Genomic DNA, 15,492 nt, shown 5'->3' with positions numbered 1-15,492 from the left:
CACGAATGCATGAAATACTTTTCTTTGAGGTGGGGTAGGGGAAGGTGGATGTGTTTATATATATATATATATATATATATATATATATATATATATATATATGCAAAGAAATGCAAGAAATATACAAAATTAAATCATTTGATAGTATGATACTTCACCATTGATCAAGATATCTGATAGTTCACAAATATTCAAATTCAAATAAAAAATAAGCCATATCATATACATCAATGTTCACAATTTCAATGCAAATGTCATGTGCCTTTTTTCGGATAAAGGAAATTGCCAGCCAAATCATTAATTATTAAAATTGACTTAATTGGAAGCTAAAATGCAAACTTTATAAAGTCAATTTAATATTGAAAACAAAAAGGTGGCAAACAGAAGGAAGAGGACAAAAAACCTAAGGAGGGAGCGGAAGAGTTATAGCTTCGAACATTAAAGAAGCTAGTTTCATTTCAGATTATGCTTGGCTATTGGATTTGATTTCAGTTTTCTCTTGGAGAAATTTGGAAGCATTCAGCTTTTATTTTCAGAACCTGAGGACGAAAAACTCCAGGCTTATTGGTGGATTGGACGCAAATCCAGTTCATTGTTGTGTGAATTTTGTAAAGAGCCCTTTGGCTCACTTCAAAACTGTGTCGAAGAATGGCTTTTTTGAGTTTTTCAAATTTTGCAATTTTTTTGTTGTTTTGGATCTATATGTTTTTTTTGTTTTTTCAATATATAAAAATAAGAAATTTGCAAAACTAAATTGACAACAACTAACTCCAACTTTATTGATATCCTCTTATTTGCAATTATTACAATGAGTCTTGAACAATGCAGTTAACTGATTGTATAAAAACCTGGTACGTAAGACGATCAATGCTAAAGCCTTGTGCTTGATGGAGAATATGAACTAACACTCCCAGAAATATAATGCTGCCTTCTGATGGTCAAACGCAGGCCTGTAAAATATAATGCTGACCATATTACCAGATTGTGGCAAGAATGCCAAACGCTGTAGTAGCAGATTGCAGCCCAATAATGACTTCTAATGGCAGTAATTATTGTTGATTCTCTGCAAAATTCAAACACCTAAGATGGACGTCCAGCCTATCTCCAACCTGTAGCAGTGATAATTATCAGTTCCTTACAAACCCTTCGATTCCTTGCTTAATATTGCAGACCAGAAGCGCTATATTTTACAGGCCTGCATTTAATCATCAGAAGGTAGCATTATATTTCTCGGAGTGTTAGTTCATATTCTCCATCAAGCACAAGGCTTTAGCATTGATCGTCTTATGTACCAGGTTTTTATACAATCAGTTAACTGCATGGTTCAAGACTTATCATAATAAATGCAAATAAGGGATAGCAATAAAGTTGGAGCTAGTTGTTGTTAATTTAGTATTGCAGATTTCTGATCTCTGAGCCAAGTCAAAGTGCAGACCAGATTTTTATGAAATCTCCAATTTCCCCAAACTCCATGCCAAAACCCTAGAGCTCTCACAACTTCCAACTATTCCTCTTTTTCAGCAGTCACGTCGCCTTTCAAGCGTGGGTTGGTTCAGAATTTTAAACTCAAATAACAACAGTAGTATGCACAATTCATTGGCATGGAACTCCAACTCAAAGTGCAGAAAATAATGAGGAGAACTCACAATTCTCTCACTGCTTCAAACCCTTAACACCAACTTCGTCAAAATAACAAATGCATAGAGATAATAGAATGAATGTATTCATCCCAAGAGCCTTGCTTTTATAACATTTTGATCCAGAAAGCTTCTCCTTCACACCTTTCATTTAAAAGGTTACATGCACATTTTTCACATAAATTATGATTTTGAATTTGGAAGCATATTCAACTTTAAAATATAATAACTCCTTTACAACTCAATGGCTAGAGCCTTGTCATAGGCTCTTGTCACTAAAGAGCCTTCTTCAACGCACCATTCAATTAGAACAATAAACTCATAAAGTTATATAATTAAGTCAAGCTTAATTAATAAACTTAATTATGTTTTATTGTCAATGCTCTACGAAAATACTGAGAAAGACCGGACCAAGGCGTCATCACTGTGCACTATTATAAATAGTAACCAACTCTCATGACTTACTATAAATGGTAAGATGCATAACAAGGACCCTAAAATCCAAGTGTTAGCTCACAAGGGTCATGATGATGAGCTAACATACCCGTGCTCCTAAAACCAGCTAAATTGGGGACATCACAAATTCACAACAGAGTTCACATATGGATTTACACATTCTTTTCTAGTGTTTACCAATCTGACTGTTGTTATTTAGAGATTTTATTAAGTTATTGTATTGCTGGTTTCATAATACTCTGACAACTCTAAGACTGTTTATATAAGTATTTCCTGGGTTTAAATCTGAAAAACTGCTGCACGCAAATATTATTTTTAAATCTCTGCGTTTAATTTTTTTTTAAATGAAAAGATATCTGGCTAGGGACATTTCAGTGGTATCATAGCACTCTATTCTTCTAGCCCGCAGGAATGACAATTTGTAGTTCTAAAGTAACTTATCTGTTTTGGTGAATTAAGGAGATATTTTATTTTGGAAACTATCGTGTTATGAGGTATTAGGAAATTCTCAGACTATTCTAAATCTCAGTTTTTATGGTGATGTTTGTTAGATTTAAGTGTATGACTGATAAATAAAAAAATTAGCACAGGAGCAAATAGATTCTTACTTGAAATATATGAGCAGCCTGTTATTTGCTTTGTTTCAGATTTCTGGGACCTCTCATCCAAGTCAACTTCCTTTCTTTTATTGCTACTGTTTTTTTTGTAATGACTTCAGATTTAACCTGCAAGTTATATATATGTGTAAAGGAGAATATTATAACACAAGGTGCAGACAGCTTATACAAGAATGCCATTTTTTGATTGATGTATGATTAGCGTTCTGCAAGACTCTTAATATAGGAAACGGAGAGTCATGACTCCCGAAGAGTCATTCCTCTTCGGGGGCATGACTTGTTACGAATGGTTAACATAAATCGTAACTCAACTTTGCTGCCAATGATAATAATATCAAGGAGCCCAATAATAATGTGATTGGATATAATTTGCTGCCGATAATATGTATATACCTGCCGATGATTATTATAAAGCAATTTGATATTATTCAAAGCATATATATATATAACTCAACTTTGCTGCCAATGATAATAATATCAAGGAGCCCGATAATAATGTGATTGCATATAATTTGCTCCCAATAATATGTATATACCTGCCGATGATTATTATAAAGCAATTTGATATTATTCAAAGCATATATATATATATATATAAGTACATGCATTGAATTCAATATTCAGCAGTAATAACTTTATCTGTTATCTGTGACACAAAAACACACATTAGTAAATCAGATAAATAATTACTTCTACTGATGCTAAAACATTAACACTCCCTCTTTAGCAAGGGAGAAGTAAATACCATTAGAATTTCAGTATAGAATTTTAATCACTTTATCTTATCATCATACAAAATTATGAATGCTTATCATAATGCATATTTAAAATCTCTAATTGTCTGAAACAATATCTAGAGAAGCCACAATAAGAATATTACCTATGATCTCTAATTGCTTGAAGCAATGTCTACAGATGTCCATAGGTTTTCATGATCTCTAATTGCTCGAGGCAATGTCTAGAGATGTCCATGAAAATCTATTACTCATGATCTCTAATTGCTCAAGGCAATGTCTAGAGATGTCCATGATAATAACATGAATTTGTTATCTATGATCTCTAATTGCTTTAAGCAATGTCTAGAGATGTCCCTGATAACAGGCCTATTACTTACAAGATCGTCACCTTGTAAATAATTACTTTCTGAATAAATATGCATATGAAAGATCGTCACCTTTCATTACATATGATGCTACTAACAAACAACAGAATCATAAACACATTAATTTAATTTAATATTCAATATTACAAATTAATCATACCAAGTTTTTCTGTGAAGTATTTCAACTTCACTTTAGCAATAGGCTTGGTAAAGATATCAATTGTTTGCTCATTAGTACAAATATACTCTAATTGAATGATTCCTCGATTCATCATGTCTCGAATGTAGTGAAAAGGAATTTCAATATGCTTGGAGCGGTTGTGGAATACCGGATTGATTGAAAGCTTGATGCAACTTTGATTATCACAATGGATCACAGTGGGCTTCAAAGGTCTTTTAAACAAATCTGCTATTAACTTTCGTAACCATACCGCTTCTCTAGCACCCAAGGAAGATGCAATGTACTCTGCTTCGGTAGAGCTTAATGCAACTAAAGTCTATTTTCTGCTGGACCAAGAAATCATGCCAGATCCTAAACTGAAGCAATATCCAGAAGTACTCTTACGTTCAATGGAACTGCCTGCCCAATCAGAATCTGAATATCCATGAAGTTCGATGTTGACTTTATCATATTTGATTCCCATTCCAATAGTACCTCTCAAATATCTCAAAATGTATTTAGCTACATGTAGATGTATTTTCTTTGGTGCACACATAAACTGACTCAAGGTGTGAGTAGCATAGCATATGTCAGGATGAATATTAACCAAATACATTAAAGATCCAATAATCTGCCTGTAGTAAGTAGAATCAGTAGGTTCAGATAGGATCACATCATCTTTCAACTTATGTAGATTTACTTCCATAGGAGTAGTTGCAAGTTTACATTCCATCATCTCAAATTTAGTTAAGATATCCACCGCGTATTTTCCCTGATTCAGAATAATGCAATTATCCTGCTGCCAAACTTCTAATCCAAGAAAGTAGTGAAGTAGACCTAAGTCTTTCATTTTGAACTCTACTGTGAGTTCTTGTTTGCATTTCTTTATGAGATACTCCTCACCTGATATCAACAGATCATCAACCTATAACACAAGTATAATCATATCATCACCATCTGATTTGAAATATAAGTTAGGATCAGCTTCATTTTTGGAATATCCTAACTTCAGTAAGTAGTTGTCTATCCTTTCATACCAAGCTCTAGGGGCTTGTTTGAGACCATAAAGTGTTTTCTTTAACTTACAAACACGAGTTTTGTTGTCATGAGTATTGAACCCTTCTGGTTGCTCAATGTAGACTTCTTCTTCAATCTTGTCGTTGAGGAATGTTGTTTTGACATCCATCTGGTGTACCTTCCGACCCTTGGATGCTGCAATAGCCAAGATGGTTTTGACAGAAGTATATCTAGCAACTAGTGCAAAAGTTTCTTCATAATCGATGCCTTCTTTCTGTGAGAACCCTCGTGCTACAAATCTGGCTTTGTATTGTTCGATACTACCATCAGATGCATGTTTAATTTTGAACAACCATTTAGAAGAAACAACTAATTTGTTCTTAGGTCTTGGTACCACATCCCATACATCATTTTTTAATAGAGTTATATGCTTCTTTCCAAGACTGATTTGAAAGTGCTTATTTTACATTAGAAGGTTCTGATTTTATAAGTTTAGTTAACAAGGCAACATAACATAATTGATTTCTAGTTCTTTTTCTCTTGCATAACTTCATCAGGTTCAACATAATCCTCTTGTATCATTTTCTTAGCCCAAAGTGGCCTCTTTTTATTAGTGATATTTTCAAATTCTTCATGAATAGGTATAGTGGAAGAGGAGGGTTCAAAATCATTCTCCCTCTCAATTTTTGTTTGTTGCTCTTCTTCAAGAATAGACTCGGTAATAGATTCATCATTGTTTCTTGAAATTTTAAAGGCAGTATTTTCTTCAAACTTTACATCTCTGCTAATCTCAATTGTTTTTTGTCCTAGAATGAAGATTTTGTATCCTTTAGTTGTTTCACTATATCCAATAAATATTCCTTTTTTCCCAAAAGGTTCTAGTTTTGTTCTTTTCTCTTTAGGTATGTGAATATAAATTGGACATCCAAATATTCTCAAATGACTTCGATCAGGTTTAATGCCAATGAATACTTCTTCTGGAGTGGTGTTTTCTAAAGCTGAGTGTGGGCATCTGTTTTGAATGTAGACAGCAGTGTTAGATGCTTTGGCCCAGAAGGATGTATGAAAGTTTTGATCGTGCATCATAGCTCTAACTGATTCAAAAATTGATATGTTTTTGCATTCCACAATTCCATTCTATTGAGTATTATAAGGTATAGAAAACTCCCTCTTAATCCCAACAGTAATGCAATAATTCTTAAAAATATTTGAGGTATACTCACCTCCATTATCTGATCTTAGGGTTTTTATTTTATGTCCTGACTGATTTTCAACTAAGGCTTTGAACTCTTTGAATTTAGCTAAAACTTCAATTGATTCCTTTTTCTTTCAAGAAATAGATCCCAGTTCTTCTAGAATAATCATCAATAAAAATTATATAGAAGAAGCATCCATTAAGAGAGGGTACAGACATAGGGCCACAAATATCAATGTGAATTAGTTTAAGTATGGATTTAGTTTTGTGATCACTTTTAGGAAATGATTGTTTAGTGTTTTTGCCTAAGGCACATCCTTTGCAAACATCTAGATGATCAATTATTAGGTTAGGTAAAACTTGTACTATTTTTCCCATGGATGATAAAACCCGATAGTTAAGGTGACCTAACCTCCTATGCCAAATTTCTGTGGAGATTGTGGTTTCATGACTTAGAGCTAATTTTGTATCTTGATTATTACAAAGTTTGTAAAGACTTCCATCTCTCAAACCAATAGAAATAGCTTTCTTGATATTAAAATTCTTGGGCCAGGCTAGTACTTTGTCCTCTAGAAATGTAATTCTGAAACCCTAATCAGCAAGACCAGAAATAGAAACCAGGTTTCTTTTAATCCCTAGTACATATAAGACATTCTTGAGTTGTAGAGTAGTTCCTAAATGTAGTTGAATTGAGCAAGAACCTATCCCTATAATAGGATGAGTAGAGTTATCTCCGATGGTGACTTCTTCTAATGCTTGTTTAGAGAAGGTTTGCTCCGCTCTCGATGATCCAAGTGTTGTTATTAGAATTTAATTCACTTCAAAGAGCTAAGTAAAATGCATAGTTTTCTCTTCCTTCTTTCTCTTCACCCTCTTCTTTGATCTCTGCTAGTGTTGCTTGAATTCTTTTCTTTTCAGGACAGAATTTGCGGGGGTGACCAATTTTGTCACATTTGAAGCATCTAACTTTTGACCAATCACGTTTGAAGGATTTGTTAGACTCCCTTTTCTTGAATTTCAATTTTCTTTTCTTATTTGATTTTATATGAAGTGCTTGGATTTCTCCCTCTTGATTTGTACTTAGTCCTCTTGAGACTAGTCTAGATTCTTCTTGAGTGCACTCATTTTTTAATATATCAAATTTTGGAAGTTCAAGCCGAAAACTTAACCCTCGAATAAATGTTTCCCATGATAATGGAAGACCTCTCAGTGCTATCATGCTGAGTTCTTTGTCATCAACTCGATTTTCCATGGTTGCTAGTTGATCTTCTGGTTCATAAATTCTTTAAAAATATGAGGTGATTGATTCTCCATTTTTCATCTTAATATATATAGTAGATCTCGTTTTAAGTTTAATAATCTACTAGTATTATTGATTTCAAATGTGTCTTTAATTGTGGAAAACATTTCAAAAGCAGTTTTCAGACTAGATATGGATGGTAGGATATGATCTTTTACGGAATCTATGATAATCTTCATAGCTTTGTTATTATGTCTTTTCCAAGTTACTTTCTCTGCTCCACTATCAGGCATGGTTGTATTTGATTCAATAAATTCTTCTAACTCCATTTCTCTTAATATTATCATTACTCTTATTTTCCATGAAGAAAAATTTGATGCACCCTCAAGCCTATCTTCTAGTCTCACATGATATACCATTTTAAAATTTGGAGTTTTAGCCTTAAAAAAATTGAGATTATATATATATATATATATATATATATATATATATATATATATATATATATATGTATGTATGTATGTTGTGCAATAGTTTTTCTATCAGAATGGCTCTGATACCATGTTAGATTTAAGTGTATGACTGATAGATAAAACAATTAGCACAGAAGCAAATAGATTCTTACTTGAAATATATGAGCAGCCTGTTATTTGCTAGTTTCAGATTTCTGGGACTGCTTATCCAAGTCAACTTCCTTTCTTTTATTGCTACTGTTTTTTTTTGTAATAACTTCAGATTTAACCTGCAAGTTATATATATATGTGTAATGGAGAATATTATAACACAAGGTGCAGACTGCTTATACAAGAATGTCATTTTTCCGTTCTGCAAGACTCTTAATATAGGAAGCGGAGAGTCATGACTCCTGAAGATCGGGGGCATGACTTGTTACAAATGGTTAACATAAACCGTAACTCAACTTTTCCGCCAATGATAATAATATCAAGGAGCCTGATAATAATGTGATTGCATATAATTTGCTGCCGATAATATGCATATACCTGCCGATGATTATTATAAAGCAATTTGATATTATTCAAAGCCTATATATATAAGTATATGCATTGAATTCAATATTCAGCAGTAATAACTTTATTCATTATCTGTGACACAAAAACACACATTAGTAAATCAGTTAAATAATTACTTCTACTGATGCTAAAACATTAACAATGTTGGTGGAAATTGTATACATTTGACATAGAAACTGGTAAAAAGCAATAATTCTATTGGGTTGTAAAGGAAAGCCAGCGATTATTACTTGGTAGACAGTTAGGACCAGATTTTCGCATGCTGTTGAGAGTTCATGAAACAACTGTTCAGATATTAGACTGTTAAGACAGCAATACAAGTGCTTCCTCTGAGGTCGCATATGCAGTTTGTTTGGTTTTATGTTAGAGGGTGTTACATCTCAACTTTTGCCTAGTTTAAAAATTGCTTACATAGCCATTGTGTTTCATTTGAAGTCAATTGACAGTTAAAATTAGTTATGATCATGTGAAATGGTAAGATGGTTAATCGTTAGGACCTCATGTGAAGATGACATGTTAGTTATTCATTACGATTTGTTATAATGTTATTTGGAAATATTGGAGAGATGGTTACTTGTTCATAAGAAGTGAAATGGTAGTTGGCCGTTATGATGTTTTCTAATCAATAGCTTGTTATAGTGAATTATGATTAATTATTTGAGGAATATGATATTATCGTGGAGAAATTCTTCTTGCCGGAGCACATTGAAGGGGGGAAGCATTGCCAAGAAAGGAATGAGGCGGGGGCACTTCACCTATAAGTCGACAAGTATGAAATCTAACCACCAAGGCTAAGGGGTAAAATAGCTAGGAGAGAAAGAGTATATTAAGAACTACCATGAGCTACCCGGTCAATAAATATGCATTACTAAGAAAAATCAATAAACATTTAATTTAAATATATTGCCTTATGAAATTGATGATCTCAAAGCTTCATGTGACATTTTCCATGCCCAAGTACAATAGTATCATATCATCTATGTATACTTGTATACATATATATACTCACGTATGTATCTATGTGTGAATTAGATGTATGTATGCATCCACATAATATAAGACATATATGTTAAATATATTATTAATATACCATGCATATATGTGTGTGTATAGATACGTACACAAATATAGGTAGGTAGTGAATGACACTATTATGCTAAGGTATTAAGCATGAGTTAATATTTCTTGACAATAGTTTATCCTTCACCTTGAGCGGCCACATTTCTATATGTTTTCATCAGCCTTTTATTATTTTGTTCTGGGTGGCCATATTATTAATAATATTTAAATGGCCACTTTGAACTGATGGCCAAGAATCTTGTAACTCTTGCCACCCTTGCATCTTGTTCGTAATTGAGGCAAGAGGGCTACGTACTGTGTGATAGCTCTTTGAGGGACTATAATATTGTCTCTTCTTGGCAAACGGAGTTACTACCTCATTTCAATCTCTTCTTTGGCCCTCAATATATTCCTATGACTTGATACACCTCTCTATAAGCATTTGCATTCAGCGTATTCATACTTTTGTGCATAATCAATCATATGCAGTTAAAGCCTTTTTGGAGTTAGGCATTTCGTACATTAGCAAGTGCAGCTCATACCGTGCAAGCTGACCAATAATCAGGGCACGTTTTTATCTTTTTTTACATGTAAATATATTTTGCAAATAATATCATGAGACCACGACAAAAGCCATTTGAAGGTCTCCAAAAGCTATTGTATTTATTTTGAATGAAACGATATTCATTCCTTATGTTTTGTATAAATGAGCCAAACTGTATTGTCACTCTTTAAGGAAAGTTCTTTCAAAAATATAACCAGCAAGGGTGCAAATTATATAGGAGTATTTGCAATATTCTTCCTGTGAGAAGAGATCTGCACCTTGTAGATCAAGAATTGTAAATGACTAAACCTTCTATACCAATGTGTAATGGCAAGCCAGAATAGCTAATTACTTAGATATTTAAAGGAAACTATCTTTATGTTGCCAATGCGAGAATGGCAGATATACTGGTTGTTATATGAATGCTTAAACATCTTTCAGATACCTTTTGAAATGCCAACGCCAAAATGGCAGAAGAATTGGCCATGCATACCATGTTTTTTAATTCGGAACTTTCTTTAGCAAGCCAAAGCTAGTTAAGCATATTTATTGGCTTTGATTACAATAATTTACATGTCCACCCAATGAATCGTCTAGGAAGACCAGCATGGTCAAGATGAAGGGTGTCAAAAAGAAAATTATTAAAGAAAGGATACCCCTGCATAATAAAAAAAAGAATCATCAATAACTCTAACAAAAAAATAAGTTGTTAAAAGAAACCATGTCAACTCATGATGGTCCTTAATGTAGTCTTGTTGTCAAGTTGAGCGGTGGGTGGTCGTTTACACAATGCCCTCAGAAATCCTTGGCCAAGGTAGGTTAGTGGAATGCTTGTTGTTGTGATCACTAGAGCTCAGAGTGCTAGCGGTTCGCATATAGGTGTATGGAAAGTATCCTAAGCTTAGTTGGTTGATTAGTTGACACTCTAAAACCAGGATTCTCAATGGCTGGACAGTCATGCCCCGAGCCTAATTCCCAGGGGTAGGGAGGGCCTTTCTTGGAATAGATTGTGCGAAGGTACTTAACGGTCCGCCACTGGGAGGTAAATCCTAATTGCAATGCTTCTTTCCTCCAGTAGCCAATACTTGTACAACTCAAGGTCACAGTCATTTGCAATAATCTATAAATTGGGTACTTTACTTTATATTTATGTCTTGCAATTTTTAGTTAATAATTATGGTTAGAAGTGATGACTAGCTTCATTGTATATAGATTAAAGCAATTAGTTCAATTAATCATTTACTAGTTTATGTTAATGGAAGCAAAAAATAAAGATAAATGTATAAGTAGTTATAACTGTCTTTTGCAATGTTCCTTTCCCGGAATGACCAAGGGTGTCCTTTCTCTGTGCCGAAAATTGCACTTCAAAATTGACTTCTTTTGTGCCTAGGGGTAACTTCCAAATTTCATATGGTGAGGGGATAATGGTGGTCGTATGGTAGCAAACTAAAAGGACCGTACAATGGGGAGCAGGTAAGTAGCGGTGGGGGAGTGAGTGTGCAGTCGTACGGTATCAAAAGACAGGACCGTATAGTGGGGGGTGGGTGTGCAATGGTACGGTATCAAAAGACAGGGCCATACAGTTTAAGATGGCATCCATTTGGTGTGATATTGCAGGGGGTCGTATGGTCAATGATGCAGGCCGTACGGTAGTGTAGTGCTTGGGGAGCTGTACAATGGAGAAAGGAAGAGGCCATGTAGTTGGAGATGTAGGGTGTGGTGTAAGAGGCCGTGCGGTGACAAAAGAGATGCAATACGATGTCGCTTCTCCGATTCGCTATTGCTAAGACTTCTAGAATGGAATTGACAATTTGAAGGAAAATGTATAAAAGACACCAAAGTATATTGAGATAGTAACAGATAAATATATTCTAGACAAGAATGTTGTTCCGGATTTGCCAGATCCGAAGCAAAGAAGTAGGGTGAGAGTTGAATCCCACCAAAACCGAAGAAAACCAAATAGGGAAAATCATTCACTTCGAAATGGCAAACAATACTGAACTCCAACAGGAATCCATAGTACAAAGAAATAATCCAAATCACATACCAACTACTTCCTACATGTCATGCTTAAATACCCACCAAGGAAACTTCCCGAGGGTTTACAAAGATAGCCGACACCCACAACTACCTACAAAAACAATTAAATAAAAATGGGTCCAAGATATACTAAATCAACCGGCCCATTAACAAAGGTTTGATTTATTATTTATTTTATGACGGGAACATTACAATCCTTCTATCCCAAAATTTGCTTGTCCTTAAGAAGATGCAAATCCAATTCTTGGAAACCTTCTATAATCAACTTCTTCAACTTTGAGTCAGGTACCAAGTAGATCTTATCGCCATAGTAAATGATATCATCAATAACTTGGTATCGTTCATCATGTCTATAGCCATCTATCAACTGACATGCAAAAGTGTTCTTGGAGTCCTCGACCAATTGATGGGCCTACCAATTATCCAAGGAATGGGGTAACGTGTTAAATGTTATGTTTTTACTTGCAACGTCTAGAATCATATCATGTTTAAAAATGGCCTCCATCTTCCTGATTGTGACTTCTCTTGATCATTTATTTGACATTCCTCTTAGCAGCACTTTCTTGTCATCTGTTTTGAATAAAAAGTCCATCCTCTTGAAACTTTGGGTGTGCTGGTCAAGGGTTTCCATCTACTGGATGCCCAATATGACATCAGCATCAACCAAATCTATGACAAAGAAATCACCTGTCAAGGAAATTTCCCATGGAAATTTTTAGCTGTAGGATCACATGAGTGCAGGGTAACAAGGTTCCTCCAGCAACCTTAACCTCAAATCCTCCATGCTCTGTTGCGTGCAAGCCCTTACTAGTGACCAAAGATCAATTCATGAAATTGAGTGTGGCGTCACTATCAATCATGATTGTGACTCGTTTCCTATGAAGTGTACCACAAACCCTGAAGGTACTACTTCCAGCCATTGTACTGAGGGTAGCAATGGAACCCCATTTTTGTATCAAGGCATTTATTCTCTCCTACTGGTTAATTTCTTCGCCAGTCATTGTAGATACTTGTCCTTCGTCGTCATCAGGAAACACCTCAATGTACTGAATCTTTCCCTTCTCAAGGCAGCGATGAAAATCCTATATGCTTTAGATGTTTCACTATACCCAACAAAAATACCTTTCCTCCCAAAGGGTTCTAGCTTAGTTCTCTTTTCTTTTGGAACATGTATATATATTAGACACCCAAAACTCCTAAGATGACTTATATTAGGTTTAACCTTAGTAAAGACTTCTTTAGGAGTTTTATCTCTAAGGTAGAAGTGAGGACTTATGTTTTGAATATAGACAACAGTACAAGAGGCTTCTACCCAAAGATAATATTCTAGAATTTGATCAAATATCATAGCTCTTGCAGCTTCTATAATTGTCCTATTCTTCCTTTCAGCTACCCCATTTTGTTGTGGGTTAAAAGGAACGGTATACTCCCTCTTAATTCCTTTTTCTTTACAAAACTCTTTAAACAAAGCTGAGGTATATTCCCCTCCATTATTAGTCCTAAGAGTTTTAATTTTATTTGCTAATAAGTTTTCAGTTAAGGTTTTAAATTCTTTAAATCTCTTAAGTATTTATTTTGATTCTTTACATTTTAAGAAGTAAATACAAGTTTTTTTAGAGAAGTCATCTATAAACAGTATATAGTACCAAAATCCTCCAAGAGAAGGAACAAACATAGGTCCACATAAATCTAAGTGGATTAATTCCAAAACATTGTTATTTTTTCTAGTGCTATCATGAAATGGACTTTTGGTGTTCTTATACAAAGCACATCCTTTGCATATGCTTGAGTGATCTTTATTCAGTTTAGGTAAACCAGCAACCATCTTCTCCATAGTTGATAAGGTTTTGAAATTTAGATGTCCTAACCTTTTGTGCCATATTTCATTTATATCAACAGCTTCATGAATTAAGGCTTGAATAGGTCAACTAGGTTCTAAATATTTTCCATACAAGTAACCCTTTCTTTGACCAATCAATTTTGCTTTCTTAAATGAGGATTTCTTAGCCCAGGTCATTACTTTACCATCTATGAATGCAACATTATGTCCATCATCTTCAAGTGTTGTAACCGAGTTTAGATTCCTTTTTATTCCTAGTACATAGAGTACTCCTTTGAGAAGAAGAGAACTACCTAACTTTAGTTTCAAGGTGCAATTTCCAATTCCTTTGACAAAATGTGCTGAATTATCACCAATGGTGACTTCGCCATTAACTTTTTCTGATATAGAGTCTAGTGCTTCTTTGTATCCTGTAATATGTCAGGATGATCCACTATCAATCACAAATGCCTTGCTTGATACTTCATTTGATAGTGTCGAATACAATACATGATTCTCAAGATCATAGTTATCTTCTTTAGTAATGTTTGTACAGTTTACTTGTTGTTTAGAATTCTCAAGGCAATTAGATCTGTAGTGTCCAAATTTTTCACATTTGAAGCATTTTACTTTGGATAGATCTTTCTTAGGTTTGTCATTCCTTTGATTACCCTTCCTCTTGAAATGTTTTTTTCTTACCTTTATAGGAATTTGTGTTAAGAACATGAAGTTCTTCGTCTTCAATTTTCAACTTGCCCCCTTAAGTTTTCTGGATTCTTCTTGAAGACAATCTCCCTTAAGTCTATTGAAGTCAGGAAGATTGTCTCTAGCACTTACTCCTTGTGCAAATGTTTCCCATGAATCTGGTAATCCGTCTATAGCTATCAATGTTAATTCTTTGTCATCAATTATGGTTCCTATACTTGCAAGTTCATCTCTTATACTAGCAACCCTTAGGAAGTAAGAATTCATTGATTCTCCCTTCTTTATCTGTATATGATTTAGTTGCCTTTTTAGTGTAAGGACTCTAGTTGCATTGTTAACCTCATATGCATTCAATAATGCATTTATCATATTGAATGTTGTTTGATATTTTGTTAGCATGGGTATTATTTTATTTTTTACTCCATCTAATATGATCTGCATGGCTTTCCTGTTTCCTTTACTCCAGATAATTTTATTAGGTTCAGTATCAGGTAGCTCGGATGCTTTATCAACAAATTGTTTCACATCATTTTCTTCAAGAATCATCATGATTCTAAATTTCCAAGCATCGAAGTGTTTTTTCCCATCAAACCTGTTCGGCTCTAATTATGTATGCCATTGAAGATAGGAAAATGTTGCTAGATATACTCAGTCTTGATTGTTTAATTTGCGAAGCCTAGGTTCGACTACCAAAGCTCTGATACCATATAAAAATTTTGTAAATTCTGTGTGATCAAAACTTAAACAATATCGTCTCCAATGCTTGCTGAAGATTGTCTTTGTACAGACTTGTATAAGAGATGTCAATAATGAAATTATGATTTGAATTTCTTTTATTTCTAGAAGTGTTAGAATAGGGCAGACTTGCTT

General features: G+C 34.1%; 1 protein-coding gene across 5 annotated transcripts in view; it reads right to left on the bottom strand.

Annotated features, from left to right (window-relative positions):
• LOC149548098 (uncharacterized) overlaps positions 1-15,492 on the bottom strand; it is a 213,162-nt gene that overhangs the window by 169,022 nt on the left and 28,648 nt on the right. The window lies entirely within an intron of this gene.

The sequence above is a fragment of the Cupressus sempervirens genome, chromosome 7 (assembly GCF_028749045.1).
Source record: "Cupressus sempervirens isolate cs-2001-9-10 chromosome 7, ASM2874904v1, whole genome shotgun sequence".
Taxonomy (NCBI): domain Eukaryota; kingdom Viridiplantae; phylum Streptophyta; class Pinopsida; order Cupressales; family Cupressaceae; genus Cupressus; species Cupressus sempervirens.
This window is presented reverse-complemented; position numbering and strand designations above follow the sequence as displayed.